Source organism: Littorina saxatilis, linkage group LG17 (genome assembly GCF_037325665.1).
Source record: "Littorina saxatilis isolate snail1 linkage group LG17, US_GU_Lsax_2.0, whole genome shotgun sequence".
Taxonomy (NCBI): domain Eukaryota; kingdom Metazoa; phylum Mollusca; class Gastropoda; order Littorinimorpha; family Littorinidae; genus Littorina; species Littorina saxatilis.
This window is the reverse complement of record NC_090261.1, coordinates 2,480,023-2,495,885: the sequence shown is the minus strand read 5'-3', so window position 1 is coordinate 2,495,885 and position 15,863 is coordinate 2,480,023. Positions and strand designations below refer to the sequence as shown.

The 15,863-nt window shown below is 41.9% G+C and overlaps 1 protein-coding gene across 1 annotated transcript in view; it reads right to left on the bottom strand.

The window, feature by feature from the left end:
- Positions 1-14,058, bottom strand: part of LOC138953609 (transmembrane protein 179B-like) — a 29,483-nt gene extending 15,425 nt beyond the window's left edge. The window contains exon 1 of the mRNA XM_070325480.1: positions 13,679-14,058. The gene's annotated coding sequence lies outside the window, so the exon portion shown is untranslated. The remainder of the gene's footprint in view (positions 1-13,678) is intronic.
- Between the last annotated feature and the right edge of the window lie 1,805 nt (positions 14,059-15,863).

Genomic DNA, 15,863 nt, shown 5'->3' with positions numbered 1-15,863 from the left:
TAATTGTGATCACATTTTAAGAGTAAACATGACATATGTATATATTTTTAGATTCAGAATGTGATGAAGAATACGATGCAATCAATTTTAAATATGTTTGCGAAAAATCGATTTTAATGACAACTTCAATGAGCAAACTCATTAATTAAATTTTAAGCCTCCAAGCTGAAATGCAATACCAAAGTCCGGGCTTCTTCGAAGATTAATTGACCAAAATTTCAACCAATTTGGTTAAAAAAATAAGAGCGTGACAGTGCCGCCTTAACTTTCACGAAAAGCCGGATATGACGTCATCAGACATTTATAAAAAAAAAACTGAAAAAAAACCGTCTGGAGATACCATACTCAGGATCTCTCATTCCCCCCCTCTACGTTAAAAAATTTAGTCAAAACTTGACTAAATGTAAAAAGAAACTGAGACTCGGAGAGAGAGAACGGGAGAGACTGACAGACAGACAGTCAGACACAGAAAGAGAGAGAGAGAGAGAGAGAGAGAGAGAGAGAGAGAGAGAGAGAGAGAGAGAGAGAGAGAGAGAGAGAGAGAGAGAGAGAGAGAGAGATGTGGAGGGAAGACGTAACTGACGGATCAGTTCGTTGCAAGCCTACAAGTTCAACCCCCCGGGTTCTGAGTGCAAGTTAAAGATATAATTATAAAGTTGAGAGTGAAAGTCTGCTACCTTTCAAAACACAATCAAAGACATGCAAACCAAAAGAAACACGAACATAGCAGCTTAAATAGAGTAATTTCCTTGAAGTAAATCTCCTCAAACCATAAGTATAGCAAAGCAAGACTACTCCCGTGGCAAGGACAGCTACTCAAATGAAGACATTTAAATATCATAATTTGCCATTGCACACCTTGACTGTAGCAGGTGAATAAGCAAACTCCTGTCATGGTTTACCAGTGGTCCTAAACAGCTGGTTCAGAAACGTAAAGGCTAATCCAGGCACTCATAAGTCACTACCCTAAACTAGCTTTGCTGACACACGTTCAACTTTGAACCTCACATGCGCCTTTGTGAATGTGTGTGTGTTTGTGTGTGTGTGTGTTTGTGTGTGTGTGTTTGTGTGTGTGTGTGCGTGCGTGTGTGCGTGCGTGTGTGCGTGTGTGCATGCGCGTGTGTTTGCTTGCGTGCGTGCATGTGTATGCGTTTGTGTGTCGTGCTTGCGTGCGTGTGTGTGTGTTTGTATGTGTGTGTGGGTGGGTGGGTGTGGATGTGTGTGTGTGTGAGAGAGTGCGTGTGTGTGTGCGTGCGTGCGTCGTGCGTGTATGTGTGTGTGTGTGTTTGAACTCCACAGCAACAAACAGCAACTCAACAGAGCGTGGCAGGTCTCGCCTGGCTGGGTAGGAACACCATTAAGCGGTTGACACCTTCGTGATTATCGCAACCATCTACCTCCATTTCCACTGGACCCAAGAGGATGCGATCGATTTTGAAGTCAGTCAGGTATGACCAACACACCCCATTGTGTTGTATCATGACTCTGCAAGGCCACAACACATTTACCTAACATTACCCGCCATTACGAGTTAGTCGTGTGACAGAGAGTTTTCTTGCACACGAGACTGTAGATGTCTCACGACGGCGTAGCCGAAGTGAGACAGCAGCAGTCGAGTGTGCAAGAAAACTCTCTGTCACACGACTTACTAGCGATTATGTCTCACAGCATAGGCATAGAAAGACAGAAATGAGTTTCGGGGGATGAAATAACAGGCACAAAACCAGACTAAAAAACACAATTGCCCGTTTACACACACCCTTCACACGCATGCGCGCAGAAGATAGATTCAATGCGTTTCGTGTCTTTTCTGGTTGAATGCATTCAACAAAGTATCAACCAACGTTTCTGAATCTTTCAATGAAAAAAGATTATTATTTTGAACCAAACAGCACATCATGTACCAACGAAAGCTAAACACACAAACACACACGCGCACTAACACAGATTGAATGCAAAGCGCGAACGAACACGGAGGATTTTTGTAGGTCATGTCGTGGGAAAGTCCACCCGAAATGTTCCACAGGGGAACTGGTTGTGTTTGTATTGTTTATTTTCTCACAGTGATGTTGATGGTTTTTACAGTGCCGTTTTGAAGGAATATTTTCCGAATTTTGGGTTACACTTTTGACTTTTGGTTCGTTTATCTCGTCGAAGTAACATTCGAGTGTTTCTAAATCAAAACCGTCCAACACCGCTGGTGCAGATTAGACCTGCCTGACTGTCTGCGTGCGTGTTAGAGCACAGGCGGAAGGTATCGTCCACTGGACTACTACTATCACAGAAAGACTACAAGGTACGTCACTCACCTTCGAGTCTTCTGTGTTCTTGGAGTCGCTTCCTGGGGAAAAATATTGTTCAAGACGGTTTGCCTCTTCCTACAGTCTGTGTAAGGTCAAATAAATACAGTTGAATGATTGTTTGAACTATTATGTGCCTTTAGTTTTCAGCTTCCGTCCGGTGCAGGTTGTTTTTAACCATCATTTGGACGAATCTTCGTTTGCAAGCCGCTAATATCCACTTTGCGTCAAATCATGCATCCGCACCGAATATGCATACCAGCGCTCATTGGTCTAAAACATATGTAAATATTGTGCAGCAAAGGGAAGCTACCCACGGGAAAATAATCATCGAATATCCTGTTATTAACCAATGAGCGCTGGTATGCATATTCGGTGCGGATGGGTGAGTTGAAGAATCAGAGGAGCGAGTTGATGTTTTTGTCGTGTAGTAATCATCATGCATTTTGTTTTGCCAGGGTGTACAATCATTGAGTTTTGTTTACACCAAACAGTTATGTCGTGTAGTAATCATCATGCATTGTGTTTTGCCAGGGTGTACAATTATTGAGTTTTGTTTACACCAAACAGTCATGTCGTGTAGTAATCATCATGCATTTTGTTTTGCCAGGGTGTACAATCATTGAGTTTTGTTTACACCAAACAGTCATGTCGTGTAGTAATCATCATGCATTTTGTTTTGCCAGGGTGTACAATCATTGAGTTTTGTTTACACCAAACAATTCTGTCGTTCAAGCTCGTTTGAAGGGAGGTTTCAATTGTCTGTAAACTTTTACCGGACGTGTAAAGAGATGAGTCGTCTGCGAATAGATCATTGACAACCTTCTTGTCCGATATATGGAGGGGTAAATCGTTAATATAAATGCAAAATAAAAGTGGGCCTAAAACTGATCTTTGTGGGACGCCGTGCTTTACTCTTCCTGTTGCAGAACGGTTACCATTCAGGGAGACAAACTGCGTTCTATCGGCTAGATAAGAACGAAAGAATGATAAACAGGATGAATCGCCTAAATAACAAAATAATTTCTTCAAAAGAATTGTGTGATTAACAATGTCAAACGCTTTCTTGAAATCAAGGAAGACGGCTCCGACTGCTTCCAAACGGTTAATGGCAGAGAGGCATGTATCGCATAGTTTAACGAGAGCTGTTTGACACGAAAGCTTGGGGCGAAATCCTGATTGAGATGAAGTGAACAGACCACGGCTTTTCATGTGATGAAGCAAGCACTTGAGTACGTGTTTTTCTAATGGTTTAGATAGAATAGATAATAAGGAAATTGGCCTAAAGTTGTTTATGTCGGTTAAGTCTTTTGTTTTGGAAAGTGGAATTACTTTTGCGGTTTTAAATATTTTCGGAAATATATTTTGGTCAATACATAAATTATATGCATATGTTATGGGCTCAACAAGAAAGGGTAACGCTAACTTGATTAAGAAAGCAGGTAAGTTATCGGATCTTATGGACTTTTTTTTGCTCAAATCATTTATCAACCGCCCGACTTCGTAGACTGCAATGTGCGGGATTTTAAAAGGATTAATTTCTTTTAAATGTGACTGGCAAAATGAATTAAGAATTGGTGGGCATTCGTATTCGCTTCTGTTATTTCCACTATAGGTCGACTCCAAGAGTTTACCAGGAAGAGCTAAAACATAATCATTAAAAGCGCTTGGAGAATTACTAACTGTGGTTGATTGTTGTCTGGTTTTTGTTTAACAGTAACTTCGTTTATTGCTCTCCATAAGAGAGAGAGAGAGAGAGAGAGAGAGAGAGAGAGAGAGAGAGAGAGAGAGAGAGAGAGAGAGAGAGAGAGAGAGAGAGAGGGGGGGTTCGAGAGAGAGAGCAAAAGAGAGAGAGAGAAAGAGAGAGAGAGGGAAAGAGAGAAAGAGGGGGTGAGAGAGAGAGAGAGCGAAAGAGAAAGAGAGAGAGGGGGGGTGAGAGAGAGCGAAATAGAGAGAGAGGGAGAGAGAGAGAGAGGGGGGTGAGAGAGAGAGCAAAAGAGAGAGAGAGAGAAAGAGAGAGAGAGAGGGTGAAAGAGAGAGAGCGAAAGAGAGAGAGAGAGGGGGGGAGAGAAAGAGAGAGAGAAAAAGAGAGAGAGAGCGAAAGAGAGAGAGAGGGGGTGAGAGAGCGAAAGAGAAAGAGAGAGAGGGGGAGGAGAGAGAGAGAGCGCGAAAGAGAGAGGGGGGAGAGGAAGAGAGAGAGAGAGAGGGTGAGAGAGAGAGAAAGCGAAAGAGAGAGAGAGGGGGGATGAGAGAGAAAGCGAAAGAGAGAGAGAGAGAGGGGATGAGAGAGAGAGCGAAAGAGAGAGAGAGAGAGAGAGAGAGGGGGGGTGAGAGAGAGAGAGCGAAAGAGAGAGAGGGAGAGAGAGAGAGCGAAAGAGAGAGAGAGAGAGGGGATGGGAGAGAGAGCGAAAGAGAGAGAGCGAAAGAGAGAGGGAGAGAGAGAGAGAGAGGGTGAGAGAGAGCGAAAGAGAGAGAGAGGGAGAGAGAGAGAGAGGGGTGGGAGAGAGAGAGGGGGGGGGAGAGAGAGAGAGGGAGAGAGAAAGAGAGCAAAAAAGAGAGAGAGAGGGGTGAGAGAGAGAGAGCGAAAGAGAGAGAGAGAGGGGGGAGGGAAAGAGAGAGAGAGAGCGCGAAAGAGAGAGAGAGAGGGAGAGAAAGAGAGAGAGTGAGTAAGAGAGTGAGAAAGAGAGCGAGAGAGAGCGAGAGAGAGAGAGAGGAGAGAGAGAGAGAGAGAGAGAGAGAGAGAGAGAGAGAGAGAGAGAGAGAGAGAGAGAGAGTCACAGACAGACCAACAAGTCGCGTAAGGCGAAATTACTACATTTAGTCAAGATGTGGAACTCACAGAATGAAACTGAACGCACTGCATTTTTTCACAATGACCGTAGTCCGCCGCTTGTGCATAACGGAGTGAAACTGACGAGCCTGTTCAGCGCTGTACTGGTTTCGCTGTACTGCATAACACGCTTTTCTGTACCTCTCTTCGTTTTAACTTTCTGAGCGTGTTTTTAATCCAAACATATCATATCTATATGTTTATGGAATCAGGAACCGACAGGGAATAAGATGAAATTGTTTTTAAATCGATTTTGGAAATTTAATTTTGATCATAATTTTTATATTTTTAATTTTCAGAGCTTGTTTTTAATCCAAATATAACATATTTATATGTTTTTGGAATCAGGAAATGATGTAAAATAAGATGAACGTAAATTTGGATCGTTTTATATAAATAAAATAATGTATTACAATTTTCAGATTTTTAATGACCAAAGTCATTAATTAATTTTTAAGCCACCAAGCTGAAATGCAATACCGAAGTCCGGCCTTCGTGGAAGATTGATTTACAAAAATTTCAATCAATTTGATAGAAAAATGAGGGTGTGACAGTGCCGCCTCAACTTTTACAAAAAGCCGGATATGACGTCATCAAAAGTATTTATCGAAAAAAAGAAAAAACCCTGCGGGGATATCATTCCCAGGAACTCTCATGTCAAATTTCATAAAGATCGGTTCAGTAGTTTGGTCTGAATCGCTCTACACACACACACACGCATATACAGACAGACAGACAGACACACACACACACACACACACACACACACACACACACACACACACACACACACACACACACACACACACACACACACCACGACCTTCGTCTCGATTCCCCCTCTATGTTAAAACATTTAGTCAAACCTTGACTAAATGTAACAAGTCGCGTAAAGCGAAAATACAATATTTAGTCAAGTAGCTGTCGAACTCACAGAATGAAACTGAACGCAACGCAACGCAGCAAGACCGTATACTCGTAGCATCGTCAGTCCACCGCTCATGGGAAAGGCAGTGAAATTGACAAGAAGAGCGGGGTAGTAGTTGCGCTAAGAAGGATAGCACGCTTTTCTGTACCTCTCTTTGTTTTAACTTTCTGAGCGTGTTTTTAATCCAAACATATCATATCTATATGTTTTTGGAATCAGGAATCGACAAGGAATAAGATGAAAGTGTTTTTAAATTGATTTGGAACATTTAATTTTGATAATAATTTTTATATATTTAATTTTCAGAGCTTGTTTTTAATCCGAATATAACATATTTATATGTTTTTGGAATCAGCAAATGATGGAAAATAAGATAAACGTAAATTTGGATCGTTTTATAAATTTTTATTTTTTTTTACAATTTTTCGATTTTTAATGACCAAAGTCATTAATTAATTTTTAAGCCACCAAGCTGAAATGCAATACCGAACCCCGGGCTTCGTCGAAGAATACTTGACCAAAATTTGAACCAATTTGGTTGAAAAATGAGGGCGTGACAGTGCCGCCTCAACTTTCACGAAAAGCCGGATATGACGTCATCAAAGACATTTATCAAAAAAATGAAAAAAACGTATGGGGATTTCATACCCAGGAACTCTCATGTCAAATTTCATAAAGATCGGTCCAGTAGTTTAGTCTGAATCGCTCTACACACACACACACACACAGACACACAGACACACAGACACACACACGCACATACACCACGACCCTCGTTTCGATTCCCCTCGATGTTAAAATATTTAGTCAAAACTTGACTAAATATAAAAAGAGAGATACAGAGAGAGAAAGACAGAGACATAGACAGGGAGACAGAGAGGGAGAAATAAAGAGTGAGATATATAGGGCCAAAGAAGACTATGTGGCGAATATAATTATGTTCTCATTATGTTCTCTTGAAGAAAACAACAAATATAAACAACGAAACTGCGATCCCTTACTTGGACATTCGTCACAACAAAAATTCAGGGGAATGTCTGACAATTGCAAAACCTGCCATGAAAGACCAATTACAAAGACTCATTGTGACATACACTAAAACAAAACATGATTAGCCTTTTGAAATTATCCTCAACATGCGCACTGGCCAGTTAACAAGACGAATCATGCGGCTTCATTCATTACATCAATATTGTAAGGTCTTGCCCTGCTTACGCAAGTGATCTAAACCACACGGTTCGATTTCCTTGCCAGCGCGCCGTGCTTATGTCATTTTTTCTTCCGCGTATCCCCGCTAACTCCATCAGTCAATGTCTCTCGAGACCAGATAAGGCCAACGTTAAAAGTTTTGTCGGCTTTGCTCACGGGAACGAATTAATTTTCTTACGTTGTTTTCGTGTTGTTGTTTTATATCTCTCCGACTACTATTACAAACACACACTCACGCACACTGCACACCCACCACGCGGCACGCACGCACACACACACACACACACACACACACACACACACACTTACACACGCACGCACGCAAGCAAGCACACAAACACACACTCACACACAAACACACACACACACACACGCAAGCACACAAACACACACGCACACACACACACACACACACACACACACACACACACACACACACACACACACACACACACACACACACACACACACACCTTAATCCTAATTTTAGGTCAAGCGTCAAGCAAAACATGCATGCACATGTGACATGTATCAATGCATTTCATCAGACAGTATAGAATGCAGAAACACAAACCGACACTGTCTTCACACAATCACAAACACCACCTAAATTGTTCTTAGCACTATCGCCCTGTCATGAGCCTTTCGCAACGATCACGAACACCCACACACGTAGGTCAGTACAACCAAAGACATTTCAGATATCTCTTTCAATGCCGTCTAGAGCTTTTAACAGCAAGTACAAACAAGTCGCGTAAGGCGAAAATACATTTAGTCAAGCTGTCGAACTCACAGAATGAAACTGAACGCACTGCAATTTTTCAGCAAGACCGTATACTCGTAGCATCGTCAGTCCACCGCTTGTGGCAAAGGCAGTGAAATTGACAAGAAGAGCGGGGTAGTAGTTGCGCTGAGAAGGATAGCACGCTTTTTTGTACCTCTCTTCGTTTTAACTTTCTGAGCGCGTTTTTAATCCAAACATATCATATCTATATGTTTTTGGAATCAGGAACCGACAAAGAATAAGATGAAAGTGTTTTTAAATTGATTTCGAAAATTTAATTTTGATCATAATTTTTATATTTTTAATTTTCAGAGCTTGTTTTTAATCCAAATATAACATATTTATATGTTTTTGGAATCAGCAAATGATGGAGAATAAGATGAACGTAAATTTGGATCGTTTTATAAAAAAAATTTTTTTTTTACAATTTTCAGATTTTTAATGACCAAATTCATTAATTAATTTTTAAGCCACCAAGCTGAAATGCAATACCGAAGTCCGGCCTTCGTCGAAGATTGCTTGGCCAAAATTTCAATCAATTTGATTGAAAAATGAGGGTGTGACAGTGCCGCCTCATTTACAAAAAGCCGGATATGACGTCATGAGACATTTATCGAAAAAAAGAAAAAACCCTCCGGGGATATTATTCCCAGGAACTCTCATGTCACATTTCATAAAGATCGGTCCAGTAGTTTAGTCTGAATCGCTCTACACACACACACGCACAGACAGACAGACAGACAGACAGACAGACAGACAGACAGACACACACACACACACACACACACACACACACACACACACACACACACACACACACACACACACACACATACACCACGACCCTCGTCTCGATTCCCCCTCTATGTTAAAACATTTAGTCAAAACTTGACACAATGTAAAGAGCAGCAAAGCAATGTCGTCAGTTCCAATCAATAACAGCGACATGTTTACTCTCTGATTCTTATTTGTAGAAGAATGTCAGTATTGGCATGACAGAGGATGCTTCAGACGCTGGCTTGAAAGAAGACATGTCAACACTAACAAATTTACTCTGTGAAACACAGGACCCCTAAAAACCCTAGCAGAAATTCTGCTTCACACGCCTGTGTAGGAGTGATATTGAGCTGTGTCCACCTCTGATAACGAAGGTCATATTTCTTGAGAATAGCGATTTGGGTTATACTAAACGTTGTGGGCGGAACTGGAGAGAAGCCTTTGGTGGATTTTGCGAATAACAATATATACCTTGAACGACGCTGGACTAAGCCAATACATTGTGTCAACGAAAAGGGTCCTTAGGTATTTGTTTTGATGAATTTTGGTTTGTCGGTTCGTTCTTCTCTCTCGCTCTCCATCCCATCCCCCCTCTCTCTTTCTCTTTCCAACAAACTCTCCGCACATGCTCTCTCTCTCTCTCTCTCTCTCTCTCTCTCTCTCTCTCTCTCTCTCTCTCGATCTCTCTCTCTCTCTCTCTCTCTCTCTCTCTTTTTTTTCTCGCTCTGAGTAGATCTATATGAAACTTACAAATATTTGTAGGCAGAAATCAGCTGCACAGCACCAATGTGACGTGTCCATACCCTCACACGCCCCCCCCCCCCCCCCCCCCACCCCCACCCCCACCCCCGCTCTCTTTGTCACATGCCCTTTGATGTGCTCACGACGATTTGAAAAACATGTTTACCGTTGTCCTCATTCATGTCACATATAGACGTGCAATGAACAATGGACGCACTCACCTCCCGACGATAAGTAAACAATAGTATTTTATACAGAGTGTAAATGACCTACATACGAATATATATACCTGTACAGGTGTCATTCTACAGTCCACCTCATCCAGCCTCTACCCGCATACTACCAACATCGACATCCACACACCACCCCCCCCCTCCCTCCCCCTCACCCCCACCGTCCCAAAAGGTGACATCCCTCTATGTGGTCTGGATGACGGGTGGAATGTCTCAAGTAATGGCGGTTAAAGGGCAATGTACAGCAATCTGCCACGCCCCCTTCTCAACGGCTTTTTGTTCACACAGCCACAATCAAACTATGGACGTTGATCTTATGGACAGTGGTAGTGCTGGCACTATTTTCTTCACGTGTCCTTTGGAGTGTATTATACGTATTTTTACTACAGGCCGCAATAGTGTTAAAGTGTGTGTGTGTGTGTGTGTGTGTGTGTGTGTGTGTGTGTGTGTGTGTGTATGCGCGTGTGTGTGTGTGCGTGCGTGGTGCGTGCGTGCGTGCGTGCGTGTGTGTGTGTTAAAGTTAAAGTTAAAGCATGCATTACACTGAATACGTCTAGAGATGGGTCACTGGGAGTTCATGCGCCGATGAAGAAAAGTTGAGACAAGAACGATGTGGAATCAGAATGTGGACAATGCGATAAAGTCTCATGCCGCACCGACACGGGTGAGCGAGCAGACGGGGATTTGTTCCCTGCCTCAAGGTGACTGCAGAAAGCCAGGTAATCCCGATCCTGCCCAGCACAGCAACTGCTGTAGGACTGTAAGCTATATATGGACTGGATCAATCAGCACGTTTCTGTTTCGATTGCAGTGGTGGGGCTTCTGAACTTTGCTGCACAGATCTGTAATCACACACACACACACGGGCACAGAGAGACAGATAGAGACATAGAAAGAAAAGAGAGAGAGAGAGAGAGAGAGAGAGAGGGAGAAAGAGAGAGACAGAGACAGACAGAAAAAAATCGATTTTCTTACAGTAACAATGGGAAACTGACTCGTGTGTTTTGTCCCTAAATTGAACTGCGACTTCTTAGCAGGACAATGTGGACATGACAATGCGAGATGTTAGCAGGACAATGTGGACATGACAATGCGAGATGTTAGCAGGACAATGTGGACATGACAATGCGAGATGTTAGCAGGACAATGTGGACATGACAATGCGAGATGTTAGCAGGACAATGTGGACATGACAATGCGAGATGTTAGCAGGACAATGTGGACATGACAATGCGAGATGTTAGCAGGACAATGTGGACATGACAAAGCGAGATGTGCACATGCCGTCGAACGCTCGTGACATTTGAACGGCGTGCAAACACATTTCACAACACATTGCTGGGTTAGTCAGTAGTACCAGTGCTACTTCACAATAAGTAAAGATGAAGAATGGTTCACAGAATTGAGAAAGTCAACAATGTTGTCTGCAATTGCAATATCTGATGACGTATGTTTTCATACTTAGTCGTTGTCGAATGAGTAGGCCTACTTCTGGTGTATCCATGGCAATTGTGCCATGAGAATCAGAATGCTCATTTTGTATCAACTGAATATAACCGTAAGGCGACAAAGAAAAGGAAACCACTGAATCATGGCGACAGCCGATGTCCACTTTTCTCACGTCACCCTTTTCAACCCTGAATTCGCGAAAAATATGTCAATCGAGCCGGCGGAGGCGAGACTGAATCCAGAACCACGTTGGTGACTGAAAACGCGTGGCAAAGACTTCGTGAGGCATCAAGAGATGAAAGAAGGTAATGGATCTACACTGACTCAGTGGATAGCAACGTCGACACTCGATTCGGGATTTGAAGTGTCTAGTACCCTCCAATACATAGCTGATCCCATAGGCCTACTGAATGAGCCTACTCACAAGGTCACCCCTGCTCTTTAATATTGCTTACTTTCTTTTCATTCTCATGTGGCTTTGCAAGCGTGACTAAGCACAGCTGTGGATTCGATCTATCAACAGGAAAGACACGGGTTCAAGCTTAGCTTAGTCTGTTTGGCTTTGAATTCACTTCTCTTTTTCCTTACCAGATAAAGTCGTTGCTGGAAAATCTTGTATTTGCACTCTAGCCCTCTTATAGCATAGCATACACGTTTTCCAACAAGATAATTAGAAAAACACAAGAAGCAGTTCACAAAAAATGGCACTTAACAGCGAAAGTGACACCAATTTTCTTTGCACTGTGATCTATTGCCTTTATAAGTCAGGACACATAAATTTATGTCTTGCCTAGTTCTTAATTCGTTGCGGCACGACAGAGTGTACACGAGAGAACATTTCAATGATACAAGAGTCTATCCACACAGAACTTTATATATTCCAGTACAACAGACACATCTGTATGATAACGAAGCCGTGTGGTTACCAAGCATGCTTGGAAGTACGCTTGCCAGCGTGTAGTGCATTATACATACATGTATGTGTATCACACGGGGTCACAATGAGGTTGTGCTGTCCTTTTTTTCATGATAAGAATGTTGTTCTGCGAGTCATTCATGTTTGAATGATGTGTGTGTTCTTCAACGCTAAAGAACAGCTAACACCATGCTCAAGTAATATAATCATGCAATATAAGCGTTCCATTCAGTTCGTGTCCCGTTTGTTTTTCCTTTATTGTTGTAATCCTGTTGAAATTGGATACAATCTTGTTTAAACTAAGTAATATGTCATCAACGATCAACAATATAATCTTTTTTAAACTAAGTAATATGTCGTCAACGATCAACAATATAATCTTGTTTAAACTAAGTAATATGTCATCAACGATCAACAGTATAATCTTTTTTAAACTAAGTAATATGTCGTCAACGATCAACAATATAATCTTGTTTAAACTAAGTAATATGTCATTTACTTTACTTTATTTGGTGTTTAACGTCGTTTTCAACCACGAAGGTTATATATCGAAGTAATATGTCATCAACGATCAACAATATAATCTTGTTTAAACTAAGTAATATGTCGTCAACGATCAACAATATAATCTTGTTTAAACTAAGTAATATGTCGTCAACGATCAACAATATAATCTTGTTTAAACTAAGTAATATGTCGTCAACGATCAACAATATAATCTTGTTTAAACTAAGTAATATGTCATCAACGATCAACAATATAATCTTGTTTAAACTAAGTAATATGTCATCAACGATCAACAATATAAGTCCCTCGGTGGATACAATGGCAACAATGACTTTGCAATTTCGCTGCATACCTTGAGTTTGCTATTCATTTGTTGAACCCATCGCTCGTAGCTTGACTCAGATAAGAACAAACGGAACTGAGAAGTGATATTGCGACACGACTGAGGTGGTATGGCCACATATTATAGGTAAAGGATAATAAAACGCTCCGTTTTTACTTTTAGCTAAGCCGCACCCCACGTATACTGATGAGAAAACGAGCACTTGAAGCCATCACTACTATTTTTTGTACTCTTGAAAATTGAGATGTATGCTTTCCATACTATTGTTTACGTTCCTACATTTTTTGGGAATGTTCTTGAACACACACACACACGCATGCGCGCACACTCGCATACGCACGCGCGTGCACACACACACACACACACACACACATATATATATATATACACGCACAGACGTACGCACAAACACACATACACGCACACACACATACACACGCAGACTGACGCACGCCGGCGCACACTCACACACACACACACACACACTCTCTCTCTCTCTCTCTCTCTCTCTCTCTCTCTCTCTCTCTCAGTCTCTCTCTCTCTCTCTCTCTCTCTGATCCAAACCCGGGCGGCATCTAATACGATTTCCATCCAGACAAGTCCTGCAGACGAGTGTCATCACACTAACGTCAACAATGAATAAGAACATTAATTTACTTACCTCAGTAAAAACGATATGCCAACCGGCTGCTTCAAGGCTGGGTAGTAACAACAAGCAAGATCCAAATCACAATCCCAAAATCAATGTCACTCCTTTTCCGCTAGCACCACGACTGTCGCAAGACTCAGGTATTCCTCACAGCTAGCACCACGACTGTCGCAAGACTCAGGTATTCCTCACAGCTAGCACACAATTTGCCAGTGGACACAAGAGCGGTGAGATTCCGAAAGCAGGATGATGATGAGAACAAGAGGCGTTGACTGGTTGACACTGACACAGAGAGAGTGGAGACCTAGAGGTCACAACAGCAAGTGTGGGCCACGCAAAAACCGCTGTGACTCGGTGTAGCCAGCGACGATTCAACAAAGGTCACTCACTCACACACACTCACACATAGCACACTACGCGCACTAAACACGACTGACAGCCTATACACTTAGTATTTACTCCAGTGGTGCGTGTCCACAGGTACTAAGAACCATTGAACGATACAATTCTTATTTTGACCACTGTGCGGTCTAAGTTTATTGACGATTTTACTGACATTCTTTCCGACATCGACTCGTGAGAGAAATTGATTTTTGTTTCAAGGCTGCTGCATGGACTCTCGGCTACCTAATTAATGTATCTCTGTTGATGTTACTATCAGTCTGTCTGTTTGTCTGTCTGTATGCATGACTATCTGTCTGTTTGTCTGTCATGTCTCTCTCTCTCTCCGTCTGTCTGTCTGTCTGTCTGTCTCTCTCCCTCTCTCTCTCTCGGCTGTTTCCACCACCCCACTGTGTGTGTGGGTGTGTGTGTGTGTCTGTGTGTGTGTGTCGCACGTGTAACTGAATGATTTGACGACCAGTCGAGTCATTTTGTTTTTATTTCGTCGCACTTTCACTCATCACTTGCACTTGTTCAGCTTTCACACAGTCATGTCAGTGCAGTTTTTATGTCAGTTTCAGTAGATATGCGTAGCACTGCCACTGTGCATTACCATGATAGGTTCTAGGTTACTGTTGAAATACGAAGGCTCGTAAATTAAAACCTGTCAAGGACCAATTTACTTTGTGGTCTCCCCGTGTTATTTGTTCGAAGAACTTAAAGATGTAAGGTCAATTGCGAATGATGTTATGCAAGGATATCGGTACAACAACCGCTTGTAATGCACTGGATAGGCCTACACAATGATTCTTACCTTCGTATAAGCTTTCAAACATCAGAATTAAGAACAGTTCGCGTACTCAACCTGTCTTTAGTATCTTGATTATCCACAGTGAAAGGATTGAGGGACCCACTTCAAAATCCTGCACAATTTGAAATAATGATGGTTTCTATGTCTGCCCCTATGGAAGACGACAAGTTTGGGAGGGTTTGGAGAAAGAACGAAAGAAGAAAACTGGGATCAGTTTTGCCTGGTCAAAAGAAATAGGCCTGCAAGTACCTGCCTCCTAGTTGATTCGTGTGCCTGTGTGTGTCATTGTCTTCAGCGGTACAGCCCAGGTTACTGATCCAGCAGGAACCCTAATATTACGGAACGCGGATCGTATCAACTGATGCATCAAATTGATGCATCCAAAACCAAGAATTTGATGCATCATTTTCACAATTTGATGCATCGTTTGGATGCATCAGAATTTTCGGGTTTTCCCGGAAAGTGCCGAGCAAAAAGCAAAATTTGAAGCGGAATACGAAGCGAAACGAACGTCGGAAAACGAAAGTTTGAGTCGAAGGTCAAGGGCGTCAAAACTTCGTGTGCACAGAAAACAAACCACAAACAAAACAAAAAATGCCTTAAAATGCATATTGCCGTGACTTTGACTTGTTCCCTATTTAATGGTATGTTGTACGTTTATTTTTGTTTTATATAACCAATCTGTTTATATTCGTCAAAATGTCATTTCAAGTTTTTCCGTGCTCAGGCATTTTTTACGGAAAGACCGGAAATGAATGATCTTTCGCATGCATACAAAACCGAAAGTGATGCATCAAAATGATGCATCAAAATCAGTGATGCATCATTTTCTAAAAGGATGCATCATTTTCGTATCGGATGCATCAGTTTTTGAAAATGATGCATCCTTTTTGAAAATGATGCATCCTTTTCTGAAAATGATGCATCAAATTGTGAAAATGATGCATCAAATCTTGGTTTTGGATGCATCAATTTGATGCATCAGTTGATACGATCCGCGTTCCG